Source organism: Pipistrellus hanaki (genome assembly GCF_964339955.1).
Source record: "Pipistrellus hanaki genome assembly, chromosome: 1".
Lineage (NCBI taxonomy): Eukaryota > Metazoa > Chordata > Mammalia > Chiroptera > Vespertilionidae > Pipistrellus > Pipistrellus hanaki.
In genome coordinates this window covers 20,935,008-20,950,136 of record NC_140503.1, presented here as the reverse complement: position 1 = coordinate 20,950,136, position 15,129 = coordinate 20,935,008, and the positions used below count along the sequence as shown (strand labels likewise).

At 45.1% G+C, this 15,129-nt stretch overlaps 1 long non-coding RNA gene across 1 annotated transcript in view; it reads left to right on the top strand.

The window, feature by feature from the left end:
- Positions 1 to 14,811, top strand: part of LOC311627454 — a 41,704-nt gene extending 26,893 nt beyond the window's left edge. Inside the window, exon 3 of the long non-coding RNA XR_014795914.1 lies at positions 14,548 to 14,811. This is a non-coding gene — a long non-coding RNA (uncharacterized lncRNA). The remainder of the gene's footprint in view (positions 1 to 14,547) is intronic.
- The last annotated feature ends 318 nt before the right edge of the window (positions 14,812 to 15,129 follow it).

The following is a 15,129-nucleotide window of genomic DNA, read 5'->3' as shown; positions in this document are numbered from 1 at the left end:
CTTTTGAACCTGGCCAGTATGGCTCAGTGGTTGAACATTGATCTATGACCCAGGAGGTCATGGTTCAATTCCCGATCAGGGCACATGCTGGGGGTTGTGGGTTTGATCCCCAGTAGGGGGTATGCAAGAGGCAGCAATCAATAATTCTCTCTCATTATTGATGTTTCTATCTCTCTCTCTCCCTCTCCCTTCATCTCTCTGAAATCAATAAAAACCCATTTTTATTTTATTTTTTAAATATATTTTTATTGATTCCAGAAAGGAAGAGAGAGAAACATCAATGATGAGAGGTATTCATTGATTGGCTGCCTCCTGCATGCCCCCTATTGGGGATGGAGCCGGCAACCCAGGCATGTGCCCTTGACCTGAATCAAACCTGGGACCCTTTAGTTTGAAGGCTGATGCTCTATCCACTGAGCCAATCGGGCTAGACAAAAGCATATATATATATTTTTTAAATGCTTTTGAAATAGTTATACTATTTTTTGGTGGGGGCTGGCAGCTTGGAAACCTTCCTCTTACCTTTAGGAAGATCCTCTTCCCAGTGGGTCTTCCTTTGCGGATATCCCCACACCTGGGGATTTCCCCAGGTCCCCTTTCTTTGCATCTATAAAGCGTAGCACACACCTTAGAGCCCAGTTTCACAACCTCCTGCACTATTGACATTTGGGGCTGGATGATTCTTTGACAAGGGAGGGTGCTATCCTGTGTAGTGTGGGATGTTTCCTATCACCTTAGGCCTCTACTCCCTGCATGCCAGCAACACACAAAACGCCCTCCAATTGTGACCGCCCAAAATATCACCAGACATTGTCAAATGTTTCCCATTCCAGCACATTGCCCATAGTCAGGAATCACTGCACATGATTCTTTTACCCAGAAACTAAAATGGGGCCTGTTTGCCTGCATTCCTGAAATATCTTGGTTCTTTGAGTCCCTTCAGGCCATTCCAGTCTGTTTTGTGTTTTGTTTTGTTTATAAAATATATTGATTTCAGAGAGAAAGGGAGAGGGAGAGAAATACAGAAACATCAATGATGACAGAGAATTATTGATTAGCTGCCTCCTGCAAGCCCCCCACTGGGGATTGAGCCTGCAACCTGGACATGTGCCCTGTCCGAGAATTGAACCATGACCTCCTGGTTCATAGGTCAACGCTCAACCACTGGGCAACACTGGCTGGAGGCATGTTGTTTGTTCTTATTGTTGTTTTCAGAGCCTGGCAGGGGAGAATTATCTCCAGGCAAGACCCAAGGCTGAACTTGACAGGCCATCAATCAAGGAGGCCATAATTGGACCTATTACCTTATCTGAGCAAATTCTCCTTTGAAAGGTCCCTGCCCCTAATGACTCTGGAATCATTTGCCTTTCCTTAGGGAAGGACAGCTGGCATCTAAGGCACCATCGGATTGGGTGGCCTGAGTCAGCAGAGCTGGGGGATTTCCAGGGGGAACTGTGAGGACAGAATTCCCCCTGGATGATGGTCTAGACAGGCTCACCCTTCCCTCTGCTCACCAGGAGCTTCTGCTTCCGCTTTAGGAAGAGGAAACACCCCGGGTGTTTATTTTGGGGCTAAGGATCTGTTGTGAATAAGCCCCAGGATGGGCAGCAGGATGAGTCTTCCTGCTGTTGCACCAGCAGCATCCTTCCTCTTAGAGCTCTAAGGGGTGTTAGATCAATTAGGAAAATGGAGAACGGTCAATGCTAGAGATTAATTCCAGTAAGCAAGCAGATTTGAGCCCTAACTGGTTTGCCTCCATGGAGAGAGCATTGGCCTGCGGACTGAAGGGTCCCAGGTTCGATTCTGGTCAAGGGCATGTGCCCTGGTTACGTGTGCATCTCCAGTGGGGGGTGTGCAGGAGGCATCTGGTTGATGTTTCTCTCTATTCTTTTCCCTTCCTCTCTGTAAAATATCAATAAGATATATTAAAAAAAAATTTAAAAGCAGATATGAATTCTTGCAAATATTCCCAATCTTAAAAAATACCTATCACTAAATATATATATATGTATATGTATATATATATGTATATATGTATATATATAAAACTAAAAAATATATAATCCCATAGCCATTGACAGCCATTGCTGATATGCCTTCCATGTGCAAATTAACAAAGAGTTGGACTCATATTATGCACACTATTCCATATTTTTTTCACTTAAAATATGTCTTCTAAACACTATTTCATGTTAATAATTACATATGCTCTTTCTCATTTTAAGGGCCAAAAGTTTTTTTGTGGTCCAAATATGCCATGATTATTTTAACTAAAATCTAGACCTCAACATTTTAGATGTTCCCATTTTGCCATTATAAACTATGCCTGAAAGCAAACATATTTGTACTATGCTCTTCCCAACTGTGTTCTCTAAAACCTTTTGTTTTCTTTCTTCTTTCGCCAACTTCCTTCTTTATTTTATCTTATTTTTTGCAGCTTTCCCCACCCACACAAATGTTGACAGCATGGCATATGTTTTCTATACCTTTCTCTATGCCCAAGCAGTGAGATTACCTACATACCCACAAAGGGCTGGTTTATTTGTTTGATCGTTTGTTTATAAATAACAGAATGCTGCTCCATATTTCTAGCGACTTGGTTTTCTCCATTCATGAGAAACCTTCTACCTCTAGCCACAGGTTCTTTCCCAGGTGTGAGCACCCTGGGGGTCAGGAGATCTGAGAACTTTCTCCTTCTCTGTCTCCCATTGTTACTTGGAGGCCTTGGACAGAAGTCACTGTCCTCTCAGACTTTTACTGTCCTCACCTGTGAAATGGCAGCATGCTTCTGCCCCATCTACTTTACTGGATTACTCTGAGCAAATTCTTGAGTGAGTGTATACATATTTATACATAATAAACCTTGTAGCCATGGCAGCCAAGAGTCAGTCTTTTATTTGCTTTTTTCCATGCATTCCTGGTATTTCCCTGCCTCTGTGCCATCCACATTGTCTAGAATACCTTTCCACTTGCTCCATTTACCCAAGTCTGACCTACCCCTCAAGGCCCAGTTCAAACACCGTTTCTTGCATGTAATCACCCACTATGCCTCCAGCTGGAAGCCATCTCATCCTCCTCAGGACCCTTTATTTTTTTCGGTACTCATTTATCTCCTTGTAGTATTCTGCTTTATTTTAAAAAAAATCAGAATTTAAAAATTTGTGGACAGGAACTGTATCTTATGTGTCTTGTATTACCATAGAGTATGGCAATAATACCCATTATGCACTCAAATATTTGTCAGTGAATGAAATAAGTGAGTGAATAAATGCATGCTCTCTGCTATTCAGGAACTTTCTCACAGGCGTGTCCCGAGGAAGACTGTTTCAGGAACAGATTAGAATCATGGAAGATTGTGCGCACTTAGGAAACGCTGCATTGTGGAAAACACAGGAAAGCACAAAGTTAAAGGAAAACCTCTCCTAGGTTAGCCACCCAGAGAAAATTCACCTTTAACATTTTAGTGTGTATGTCTCTTTTATTTTTTATTGCATATACATACTTATGAAATGTGACATATGTGTGTGCATATACATGCATGTGTGTATGTAGACACATACATAGGTAGCTTGAAAAGAAAAAAGATTAGCACATGTGCTCCATTGGGGAAGGGGGGAAGTAGGAGGAGCAACTCTTGGATGCCCTAACCCCTGTGCATCGGTTCTGGTTCCGGTTGAAGGAGGTCCAGATGCATTTCCCTAAGGGCTGGTCAAGGAGAGTTCCTAGGGCCCTTTGTGCTCACTGAGTCATTGAGGGGCGGAGAGGAACCCTGAGCAGAGAGCAGCAGGTCCCTAGGGGGTCCTATGTCCCTGGGCCCCACATGGGACTAAGGGGCAGTGCCTAGTCTCTCTCTTCCGGCCCCCTCTCATTCCTACCCCTCTAAGGGGAAGTCCAAGTCCCCCAGGAATTCTGAATCTCACTCATCCAAGGGAACCTTCCCCTGGGGAGACAATTTCCCTTGTTGTCCCAGCCCTTCTTATCGGAAGCACCCAAAGTACAAGAATTACCCAACAATGAGTGGGTGATTCGGTTCTCCCCGGGAATTGTAACACTTCCAGAGAAGGACGGAAGTTCACCCACTCCCCGGGTGAATCCTCAGGCGGACGGAGGCTGATGGATTGAGGGGAGTGTTTGGGCTGGGACAGTAGATAAGAACTCATATTTCTTGTGTGTTGACTCTGTGCCAGACACTGCCCGCCCTTTGCACACTTTCTCATGTAACCTTCAAAATAAACCCTCAAGATGGTATCACCATGCCCAATGGGAAGAAGGGGAAACTGAGGCTGGTGTGGAAACCTCTAAAATAAAACTATGTGAACGTACAGTAGTTGATTCCACCTGGTGTCACGTGTGGCCACCCTGCTGTTCACTCGCAGGCACTTCCTGATCACGTTCTCCCCTGCCGGATGCTTAGTGACCTTCTTCCTCCCAGGAATCCTCCCCTCACCTCCACTGATCCAGCTCAGCGAGATCTGTCGACTCTGATTCCAAAACACCCAAGTCTTCCACATCTGTCCACTGTCACTGCTTCTAAGCTGGCCTAAAGCACCCTCATTCTCTCTCCTAAGCTGTTGCAATTGTGGTTTGTTATTCACACCAAAGCCAAAAATAACTTTTACACAGATCTTATCACTCCCCAGCTTAACAAACCTTCAACAAAAGCCAAACTCCTTGCCTTGGCTTACAAAGCCCTATAGGATGTGGCCTGCCTGCTCCTCAGCCCCAGCTCCTGTCACTCCCCCAGCCTCCGCAGTCCACGCACTGCCCTGCAGTCTGTGTCTCCAACACTCAAGCCAGGGCCTCCTCTTTTTACACTGCAATTGCTGTTCATTATGTCTGCACTGCTTTCTCCCTCAGTTCCCATTCTGGTTCCTTCTTGCTAGTAAGCACTCAGTGTAAAAGTCACCTCCTCAGAGGGGGTCTCCCTAACCACCTGATCTAAGTAGCCATTTAATCACTTTTATCACATCATCCAGTTTAATGACCTGCATAGAACTTACCACTATGGGGTACTTCTTAAATGTTATTCATTCATTGATTCATTCACTCACTCATTTATTCACTGTGTCCTCCCACTAGAAATCTATCCCCAATGTCAACAATGTCTGGCATATATTGGCTGCTCAGTAAGTCTTTGTCAAATGGATTTGTGAATGAAAGAATGAATATTTGAATAAATGACGCTTTCTATAATTAATTCATAAACATGTATTAACTATTAGGGGCCAGATGTTAAGCTAAGGGTTGTAGGAAAAGTAAAGATGAACAAGGTACATCAACCTTTAAGAAGTGTTTATGGCCAAAACCGGTTTGGCTCAGTGGTAGAATGTCGGTCTGCGGACTGAAAGGTCCCGGGTTTGATTCCGGTCAAGGGCATATACATTGGTTGCAGGCACATCCCCAGTAGGGGGTGTGCAAGAGGCAGCTGGTTGATGTTTCTCTCTCATCGACATTTCTAGTTCTCTATATCTCTCCCTTCCTCTCTGTAAAAAATCAATAAAATATAAAATAAAATAAAAAGAAGTGTTTATGATGCTGAGATGTACTTTAAAATAATCTAGGGGGGAAAGGGAGAACAGGTGAGAAGAAAGAAGGCTGGCTAACTCTCGATGACTGTCGAGGCAGTATGATGAGAAAAGGAGGTTTATTATAGACTAGAGGCCCAATGCAAGAAAATTAGTGCAAAAATAGGCCTTCCTTCCCCAGGCTGCCAGCACTGGTATCCCCCCAGCACCTGGAACCCGGGCTGCCTTCCCTCAGGCCACCCACAGGCACCTGGGACCCAGGTTAGCTTCCCTTGGGCCCCGGCTTCATCAGGAAGGACATCCGAAACGATGTCCTGTCTAATTTAGCATATTACCCTTTTATTATTATAGATTACTAGAGGCCTAGTGCACCGATTCGTACACTGGTGGGGTCCCTTGGTCTGGCCTGTGGGGTTTGGGCCAAAACTGGCTCACTGACATCCTCTGAGGGGTCCTGGATTGCAGACTGCGAGAGGGCGCAGGCCAGGCCAAGGGACTCCAGTGGTGCACGATTGGGGCCAGGGAGGGACCCCAGGAGGGCTCCAGGGTGTGTCTGGCCCATCTCGCCCACTCCCCATTGGCTGGACCCCAGCAGCAAGCTAACCTACTGGTCAGAGCATCTGCCCTCTGGTGGTCAGTGTGTGTCATAGTGACTGGTCAAATGATTGAACGAACGATCGGACACTTAGCATATTAGGCTTTTATTATATAGGATTATATAGGATTCTCTTGACTTTTGTGTATCTTTGAAAATGTCCAAAATAAAAAGGTGTGTTTTTTTTTTTTTCTGTTTATGAGCCAGATGGGGAGAAATATACAAAAATAACTACTTTGCTGTAGACTGCTTAGAATGCTATAAATGAGGGAGCTTGTTTGTGAATAAACCTTTATTACATTGATTGGACATCTAGTGTGAGCCAGGCACTGGACACTGCCAGGGATATAATGATAAATGAGACCCACATAAGGCCTGCTTACATGCAGTGTATAATCTAGCCTTTAGACACAGGGACAGTTGCTGAGTAAAACGACAAGACAGGGTGCTAGGAGAGTGTATAACCGAGAACTCACTTGGTCTGGGATTCAGGAACGTGAGGGGGAGAAGTGAGGCAGGAACAGCCTCCCTGGCAGAGGGAACAGCTTGTTCCGCGGCTCAGCAGGGTGAAAGAGCATGGCACATCCCAGGAACTGGTGCAGGCCAGACAGAGCCGGGAGGAAAGTGGAGAGAGATAAGGCTGGACCAGTGAGCAGGGGCCAGACGCCACAGGGATGTGAAAGTCCTGTTGATGATTTGGACTTTATCTTTTATCAATAAAGGAGGATGCAGGAAGGTTTCTTGAAACAGACGACCTATGAACTAGGCTTTGAAGGTTGGGGAGAATTGCAGCAGGCAAAGGAAGCCCCAGAAGGGAACAGGGTGAACTCTGGCCCGGAGGGAAAGAGTCCAAGGCATTGAGGAACTAGTGGGTGGCTCGTCGTGGGAGGGGCTCATGGTACATGCAGGGGTGTAGAGGGCAATAAGCCAAGATAGGAAGGTCAGAGACAAGCGCCAGACATGGTATGCTCAGGAGTTTGGACTTCGTTCCTCAGACAATGGGGAGCCACTGATGATTTTTTTGATCCCTGGACAGACATGATCAGAGCTGCCCTTCGGAAGGATGGACTTGACGGGGAAAGCAGGTGGGGGACATTATTTGCATGAGAGGCAATGTGGGTCTAACTTTGACATTAAACAATTTATTGAGCACATACTATGTGCCAGGCATCGTGCTGGAAGCTGGGGACACAAAGAGGACAAAGGGACTGCTCTGTCCTGCCCCATGCAGCTCAGAGATGGTGAAAATGACAATAACAACACAATGTGATGACCTGACCAGGATGTTAGGAGAACTCAAGAAAGAGGGCCACTGAGCTCTGCCTGCAGTGGGGGCTGTGGTCAGGAAAGCCTTTCTGAATGATATGAAGCCTCACTGAGCCTTTCTTTTTCTTTTCTTTTTTAAAATATATTTTTATTGATTTTTTACAGAGAGGAAGAGAGAGAGATAGAGAGTTAGAAACATCGATGAGAGAGAAACATCGATCAGCTGCCTCTTGCACACCCCCCACTGGGGATGTGCCCGCAACCAAGGTACATGCCCTTGATCGGAATTGAGCCTGGGACCCTTCAGTCCACAGGCCAACGCTCTATCCACTGAGCCAAACTGGTTTCAGCTCACTGAGCCTTTCTTGAGGGATGAGTTAGCAGGGAAAGACGGAGAGCAGCATTTCAGATGCTCAGGGAGAGAAGCTTGGAGGATTGAAAGCAGGACTGCAGACTGGAGCTGGGGCTGGGGAAGCTGGGGCTGTGTTTGCAGAGAAGGACGGGGAAATAAGCAGGAGACAGCGAGGGCTCTGCACGTCAAACTAGTTTGTTTCCTTATCCTGAAGGTAATGGGAATTAATTATCCCAAGCTCTTCCCTGTGTGCCCCGGGGGAGAGGGGTGGGTGGTACAGCCTTTCTATAGTTGCTACGTCAGCGATACCTTAGCATTCTCTTTGTCTTTTCACTTTCCTAGTTGACAACTGTAGACTTAGTAAATAATTGATCTGACATCAATCTTAACTCCCAAATGAGCTCTGTTAGAATAGCTGGTGTGATTCTAGCTCTCCAGCTGGAGATAGATAGAAAGGGTTTGGGGGATTTTAAGAGGAGATATACATTTTATTTTATTTATTTTTAAATTTAAATCTGTATTGTTGGAAGTATTACATATGTCCCCCATTTTCTCCCATTGACCCCTTCTATCCCATCCCCACCCCCTACACTAGACTTTCACAACCCTATTGTCTGTGTCCATGGGTTAACCATAAAGCATACAAATCCTTTGGTTGATATCTTCCCACCTACCCATCTACTTCCCCTGCCTTCCTTTGGGATTTTACAGTCTGTTCTATGTTTATATGAGGAGACTTACATTTTAGAAAGCTCTCCCTAGAGGCAATTATGGAGAATGAAGCAGAGTCAGGGAGTCCATTTGGTCAGGGGTTACAAGGTTCCAATGGAGATAAGATGATGGCCTGAATGTAGACTGTGGATGGAGGTGGAAAGGAGGGGATACAGTCAAGAGAGACTAAGGAAGATTGAGACCAATTAGGAGTTTTGCATGGTGATGTTGTTGAGGAGATAGAGTCTGAGGGGCTGCGGAACCACTGGGTAGAAATGTTCTGGAGGCAGTTGTATAAACAAACCTGTGGTCAGGTGTGTGAATCGGACAGACGGATTAGCAAGTCAACAGAGAATGGCTGTGGCTGAAGTTCTGGATGATCTCTGTCGGGGAGGATGAGAGAAGAAGACTCAGTGTGGAACTTGGAATTCCAACGCTTAGGAGATGGGCTAAGGAAGAGGAACCCATAGAGCATCCTGAAGAGAATCCTGGGAATCACAAAAATGGTGGAGGAAAGACTAGGCAGGGCATTCATAGGGAAGATGGAGCCAGGACACCCTAAAGAGGTCAACTTGTCAAGGGGTGTGTGTTATAGTCTCAGAGATACTAGTCTGACTGCATTTTTAAAAATATATATTTTATTGATTTTTTTTTTTTTTTTTACAGAGATGAAGGGAGAGGGATACAGAGTTAGAAACATCAATCAGCTGCTTCCTGCACACCCCCTATTGGGATGTGCCCCCAACCAAGGTACATGGCCTTGACTTGAAATTGAACCGGGGACCCTTCAGTCCACAGGCCAATGCTCTATCCACTGAGCCAAACCGGTTAGGGCTACGTCTGCATTTTTAAAGTAATTCCTTCCCATAGGTTTGGAATATTAAGCAGAAGCTTTTTCATATCAACCCTGGTGCCACCAGGTGACCTGGCCCAACCCTTCATCATTGTCTAAGTGCGTCAAGAGAAACCGCCTGGCAGGAAGGAGCCAGATAGAGGAGAGAGCAGCCGGTCTTACAGTCAATAACCAGTGATAAGGCCAGATATGTGGCAATATCAAATAATCAAGAACCAGCGTCATCTCAGACATCATAGTCAACTGTCTTCAGCCGGGAGACAAGGAAGGGGTGGGCGGGTGTCCCAGACACCTGGGAGGGGAAGTGGGAAGGGCACACATTTATGGAGTGGGCCAGGTGCTGTGGTAGGTTCTTTGCATGTTATTCCAATTAACTCTCCCAACAGCCCTACCCCTTCCAAAGATAAGGAAGCTGAGGCTCAGAAACGTTGAATAATCTACCCAAGGTTGCATAACAACTGGGTGACAGCAAACTTGAACCCAGAGGGCCAAAGCCTGTGCTGTCTCACACGACCCCTTGGTCCCCAACTCAATCTATTTCCCTGGTGGCCTGAAGGGCAACATTCTTTAATTTGGGGGCCCTGGTACAAACCTTCTCATTGAAGCTCGAGCTGCGTGATGGCTCAGCCCCCAATCAGCAGCCTGACTCAGTGGTTTTCTGCTGGTGCTTGCTTCCAAACCAAACTTCCTGTTTTATTCACACCTATTGTCTCACTCCTGGGTTTCTTGCCAAATGCCTTCCTTGCCACTCCCTGGAAGGGACTGGGGTGAGGTGACTGGGGAACAGGCTGTCATGAGGAGTCTGTCAGACTTACTTACCTTCCAGAGACCCTAAGACTGATGAGCAACCAGCAACTCTGGAGGGAGTGGGGGTCATATCCACCCAATTTCTCAGACCCTAAAAGACCCCCTTTGAACCTGGCTACAGGTCAAATAATGGTAATAGTTAAAGGGCACCGAGTGGCTTTTTGTATGCCAAGCTCTGAGCTGTTTGCCTTGCGTACATTGTTTTATATAATCCTTAAAACAACCCCATGATGTCAGTGTGGTTATTACCCCATTTTGCATGCAAGGGAATAGGCTCAGAGAAAGGTGTCTGCACCCAGTAAGCACCAGGAATGTCTGAATCAAAGGCACAGAGAGCTGCCTGTCATGCACCCTCACTTCCTCTTCTGTCCCTGCCCCCAAGGCTCTTGGCGTAAATTCCCTGATCCATGAGAAATCTCTCCTCCTTTTAAGGCCAAAGGGAAATTCTGAGCAGTGTTGCAAAATGGTGGCAAAGAAATGTGTGCCATTCAAGAGCTTTAATTCCGTATTTATTTTTTTACACACAGAGAAATAAAATGCTCTGTCCCCTGCTAGAGGTGTTTATATTGTCTGTGGAGCCAATGAAGAAGGCATGTGTGTGTGTGTGTGTGTGTGTGTGTGTGTGTGTGTGTGCAGCCTGTACCTATGTATGTGCACACACGTGTTATTAAGGTGGGGAAAAAATTAGGTAAACCAACCTCATAGAGTTATCCCTTATTTTTAGGGTCATATGTAGCTTTAGCGACTATTTTCTAAACCAAAAGTCAGGTCTCATGGACGGGCCATTACAATTGTCTTTGAGGAGACAATATAACAATAGTGAAACTGGTACCACCATATGAGGTACATAGGCTATTGGCTAACAGTTCAGCAGAGATGCTCTGGTGTGCTCTGAGGGATGTCCTAGAGGCCTCTCGGAAAGACAATATTTGGCTAAGAGTGAAGGCCTTCATATGGAAGCATAGATTTGCCAACTGCCCATAGCCTACTAAGGATCAGCATTATTATGTGTGATTTTAAAGATGCTGTTGTAGAAGATTTGATATTCCTAGAACATCCAAGAGAAATGTTATAGCCTAAAGCTAGAGGAGAGATCTGAAACAATATCTTGTTTTAGGGGCTATTATGGGATATATTATATTAATAATTGAATCTATTCATATATGTACAAGATGTCACGGAGAAGTCAGCACTCTGCCCACATATGAAGTCAAAAGGATGACCTCTGCTTAAAATTTCTAGCAAGTGAAGATTAAAGTGATTTTTGTTTTTGTGTGACATGAATTCAACAAATATGTGTTACTTCTGACTGTTAGTACCTACTAACTTCCAGATACTGGGGGCCAGGCCCAAAGAAGACTGAGACTAGGATTGCAATGATGATGGGGATCACAGATGTGCAGGGAATAATTATGACATGATGTGATATTGGCAAGTATAATATGCTGTGGAGTCCAGAGGATGATAAATTAATTCTTGGAAGGGGGTTGGTGAGAGTTTTCTATTGCTACACAATGAATTATCACACTTAGTGGCTTAAAACAATACACATTTATTATCTCATAGTTTTGTGTGTCAGGAGACCAGGCACGGCTCAGGCTCTCATGAGGCTGCATTCCCTTCTAGAGTTCAGATCCTCTTCCAAGCTCACATGACTAGTTCCTTGAGCCTGTACAACTGATGTTCCTATTTTCCTTCCAGCTGCCAATGGGAACCATTCTCAAAACCTCTGCTGCTATCAAGTCCTTGTTACATGACCTTTCCATGGGCCCCCTCACAACATGCACCTTACTTCTTCAAGGCCAGCAGGAGAATCTAATTTCAGGAGTGTGTGTGTGTGTTGTGTGTTGTGTGTGTGTGTCCCAATTTCTCTTTTGAAGGGCTTAACGGATTAGCTCAGACCTACCGAAGATAATATTTCTTTTAATTAACTCAAAATCAATAGATCAGGAGCCTTAGTTATATCAGCAAAATCCCTTTTGCCATGATCAAAGGAGTGATATATCATATTCACAGATCCTACCCACACTCAAAGGTATACCATACAAGGATACATGTACACCGGAGGGCAGGAATCTTGGGTTCCATTTTACCCTGCCTACCAAAGGTGGGATAGGGTAGGGTAGGGAAGGGTAGGGAGAAGGAAGAGGAAGGCAACCTTTGAGATGAGTGTTGAAAAGTGAATTTAAGCCGGGACCGGTTTGGCTCAATGGATAGAGCGTCGGCTTGGGACTGAAGGGTCCCGGGTTCGATTCCGGTCAAGGGCATGTACCTTGGTTGCGGGCATATCCCCAGTAGGGGGTGTGCAAGAGGCAGCTGATCGATGACTCTCTCTCATCGATGTTTCTAACTCTCTATCTCTCTCCCTTTCTCTCTGTATAAAAATCAATAAAATATATTAAAAAGAAAAAGAAAAAAAAAGAAAAGTGAATTTAAGTGCTCTAGGTTGCCAGGGAAGGGAGGTGGTTGGGTAGAGAAGATGGAAGTAAAGAAAGGACATTCTGGAAAGACAGAAGACCATAAATAAAGGCGTAAGAGCATGAGGAAACCTGTTCAATAGCCATGGAGTTGTCCAGCGGAACATAGGTTGGGATGGGACTTAGAAAAGAGCCGGGACCGGTTTGGCTCAAATGGATAGAGCATCGGCCTGCGGACTGAAAGGTCCCGGGTTCGATTCCGGTCAAGGGCATGTACCTTGGTTGCGGGCGCATCCCCAGTGGGGGGTGTGCAAGAGGCAGCTGATCGATGATTCTCTCTCATCGATGTTTCTAACTCTCTATCCCTCTCTCTTCCTCTCTGTGAAAAATCAATAAAATATATTTAAAAAAAAAAAACAAAACAAAACGTACAGCAAGCGTACGTTCTTATAAAAAAAAAAAAAAAAGAAAAAGAAAAAAAAAAAAGAAAAGAAAGTCATGAACACCATGTTCTTTGACTGAGTTCTTGGCCTGGTGACGGTACAGGGTAAGCTAGAGACAAAAACTGTCAAACAATAATAATTTCACTTTGAAACTCCCTCCTCTTGCCTTTATTCATTCTTCCATCCCTTTAAAACGGTAATTTCCTGAAAAGTCTCTCTCAAGGGATCCCTGACCTTACCCATCAAGTGCATCACAGCTCTGCTGGTCTAACAAGATGAATATCCACACTATTCCTGAGCCTTTATGCCCAGGCTTCTAAGAAGGAACAGATTTTTGCTTCTGAGTCATCTTCTGGATGCTCTTTGTGTATGTGAGCGGAGAAGCCAATCAGTGGGAAGGTTGGAGAGGACCAGAAGAAGCCAGAGAGCTAGTCCATCTACACAAAAAGAGAGAAGTTGAGGGAGAGAGAGAAAATAGTTACAAGGGCTGGGTGTTTGGAAGCTTTAGGGGCTCAGAGCAGCTGTAAGGTTTAGAGACGAGAGGAAAGGGGACGTTCAGAATGTGGCTGTGTTTACTGATTAGATCCTTCTTTTTAATTTTATTTTTGCTCTTCTCAATACTTAAATAAGAATGGGAACAAAAATTTCAGTAAGTTTTTAGTTTAGATTATTTGGGCTGTATATGTTGATTTTATTTTTTTGGAAGATGAAACTGTGTAGATCCTGGGCCATCTGGGAGCTCCAGGATTTATTCGGGTTACCTTAAAAGGAAAAGGATTTGATAAATCACTAATCTCTCCATTTGAAATAGTTTAATATGTTACCTACTGTTTTCTGAAGTATTTCCTTAAAAGAGAACTCCAAGGACAGAAACACCTCCAGATACTGAGGGCCTGTATTTTCTAAACCAAAAAATGATTGTGTGCTAGTAGAATTTCAGAAGTAATAGCATAGGATGATGACTCTTTCTTAGAAATAAACAAAACTACACAGCCCAGTTTCATTCTGTCTTGTCTGTGCTATTCATGAAATTTCTCTGGTCTCTGTTTCCTCCCTTGGAATTTATATTTGATGCCCAGTGATCAAGATAACAAACATTTAACTACATCTTTTTTTTTGCGGGGGGGGAGGGGATATTTTGCCCTACCCACATTCAAGCAGCAAGCAGAGAAAGAACAGATTACTCCCCTGCCTCACTTGGACAGCATTTCCACCCATGACACTTGTGAGCAGTGATCTTGGCTCCAGACAAGGTCAAGGTCCAGAGACCTACAAAACAGTCAGCTAAATTCACCCAGCCTAGTCCCTCCTCCTGATGGCTTGGAACAATCTGTAATAATAAAAGCGTAATGTGCTAATTAGACCAGACAGCCAAACCACCTTCCGGACATCCTTCCAGAAGTCCTTCCAGGCGACCTTCCCAGAGAAGCCGTGGCTGCGAGGGCTAAGCCCCTTGCATGAATTTCATGTATCGGGCTCTAGTCTAATAAAATACCAGACTGTGTTTGTTTGATCAGACTGAATTAAACTTAGTAGGATTTTGATTCTGTTTTTGTGGTTTGCTTGTTTGTTTTGCAGAATGGATTCCTAAAGCGGGGGACATCCCAGCCAAATTTGACCCCCTATGAGCCAGAGAGAAGTGATGTGGAGGGCAGTGAAGAAGAACTCAACATCCCTTTCACAGCCCCAAACAGCCAAGCTCCTTACACCATCTCTAGGTCATTCCTTTGAAATGTTCTCCTCAGAGCAGGGCTCCACATGGTACACACGTACAGCCCGTGTGAATGCTCACACACACACACACACACACACACACACACACACACACACGTACGCACGCATCTCTGTCTGGTGACAGATTGGGCCTGAAGAGTCTGGCAGTCTGCATGGCCGATGGCAGCGTGTCGAGCCTGTTCTCACTGTCTCCCTGGAGTCCCATTGCCGACGCAGGTGCGCGTCAGTGCCTGCTCTAATTTTATCCCTGCTTGATGGAGGAGACTAACTGAGCAGCAGGGAGGCTGCTATTTTGGGTCTCTCCGTGGTTCTGGGTTATATAAAGCCTATTGCCGTGACCTGCATTGCTTTGTGGCTGTGCCTCACTCTTGCGCGTTCTGTCACAATATGTCATCAGTGCAGACATTCACACACACACACACCCTG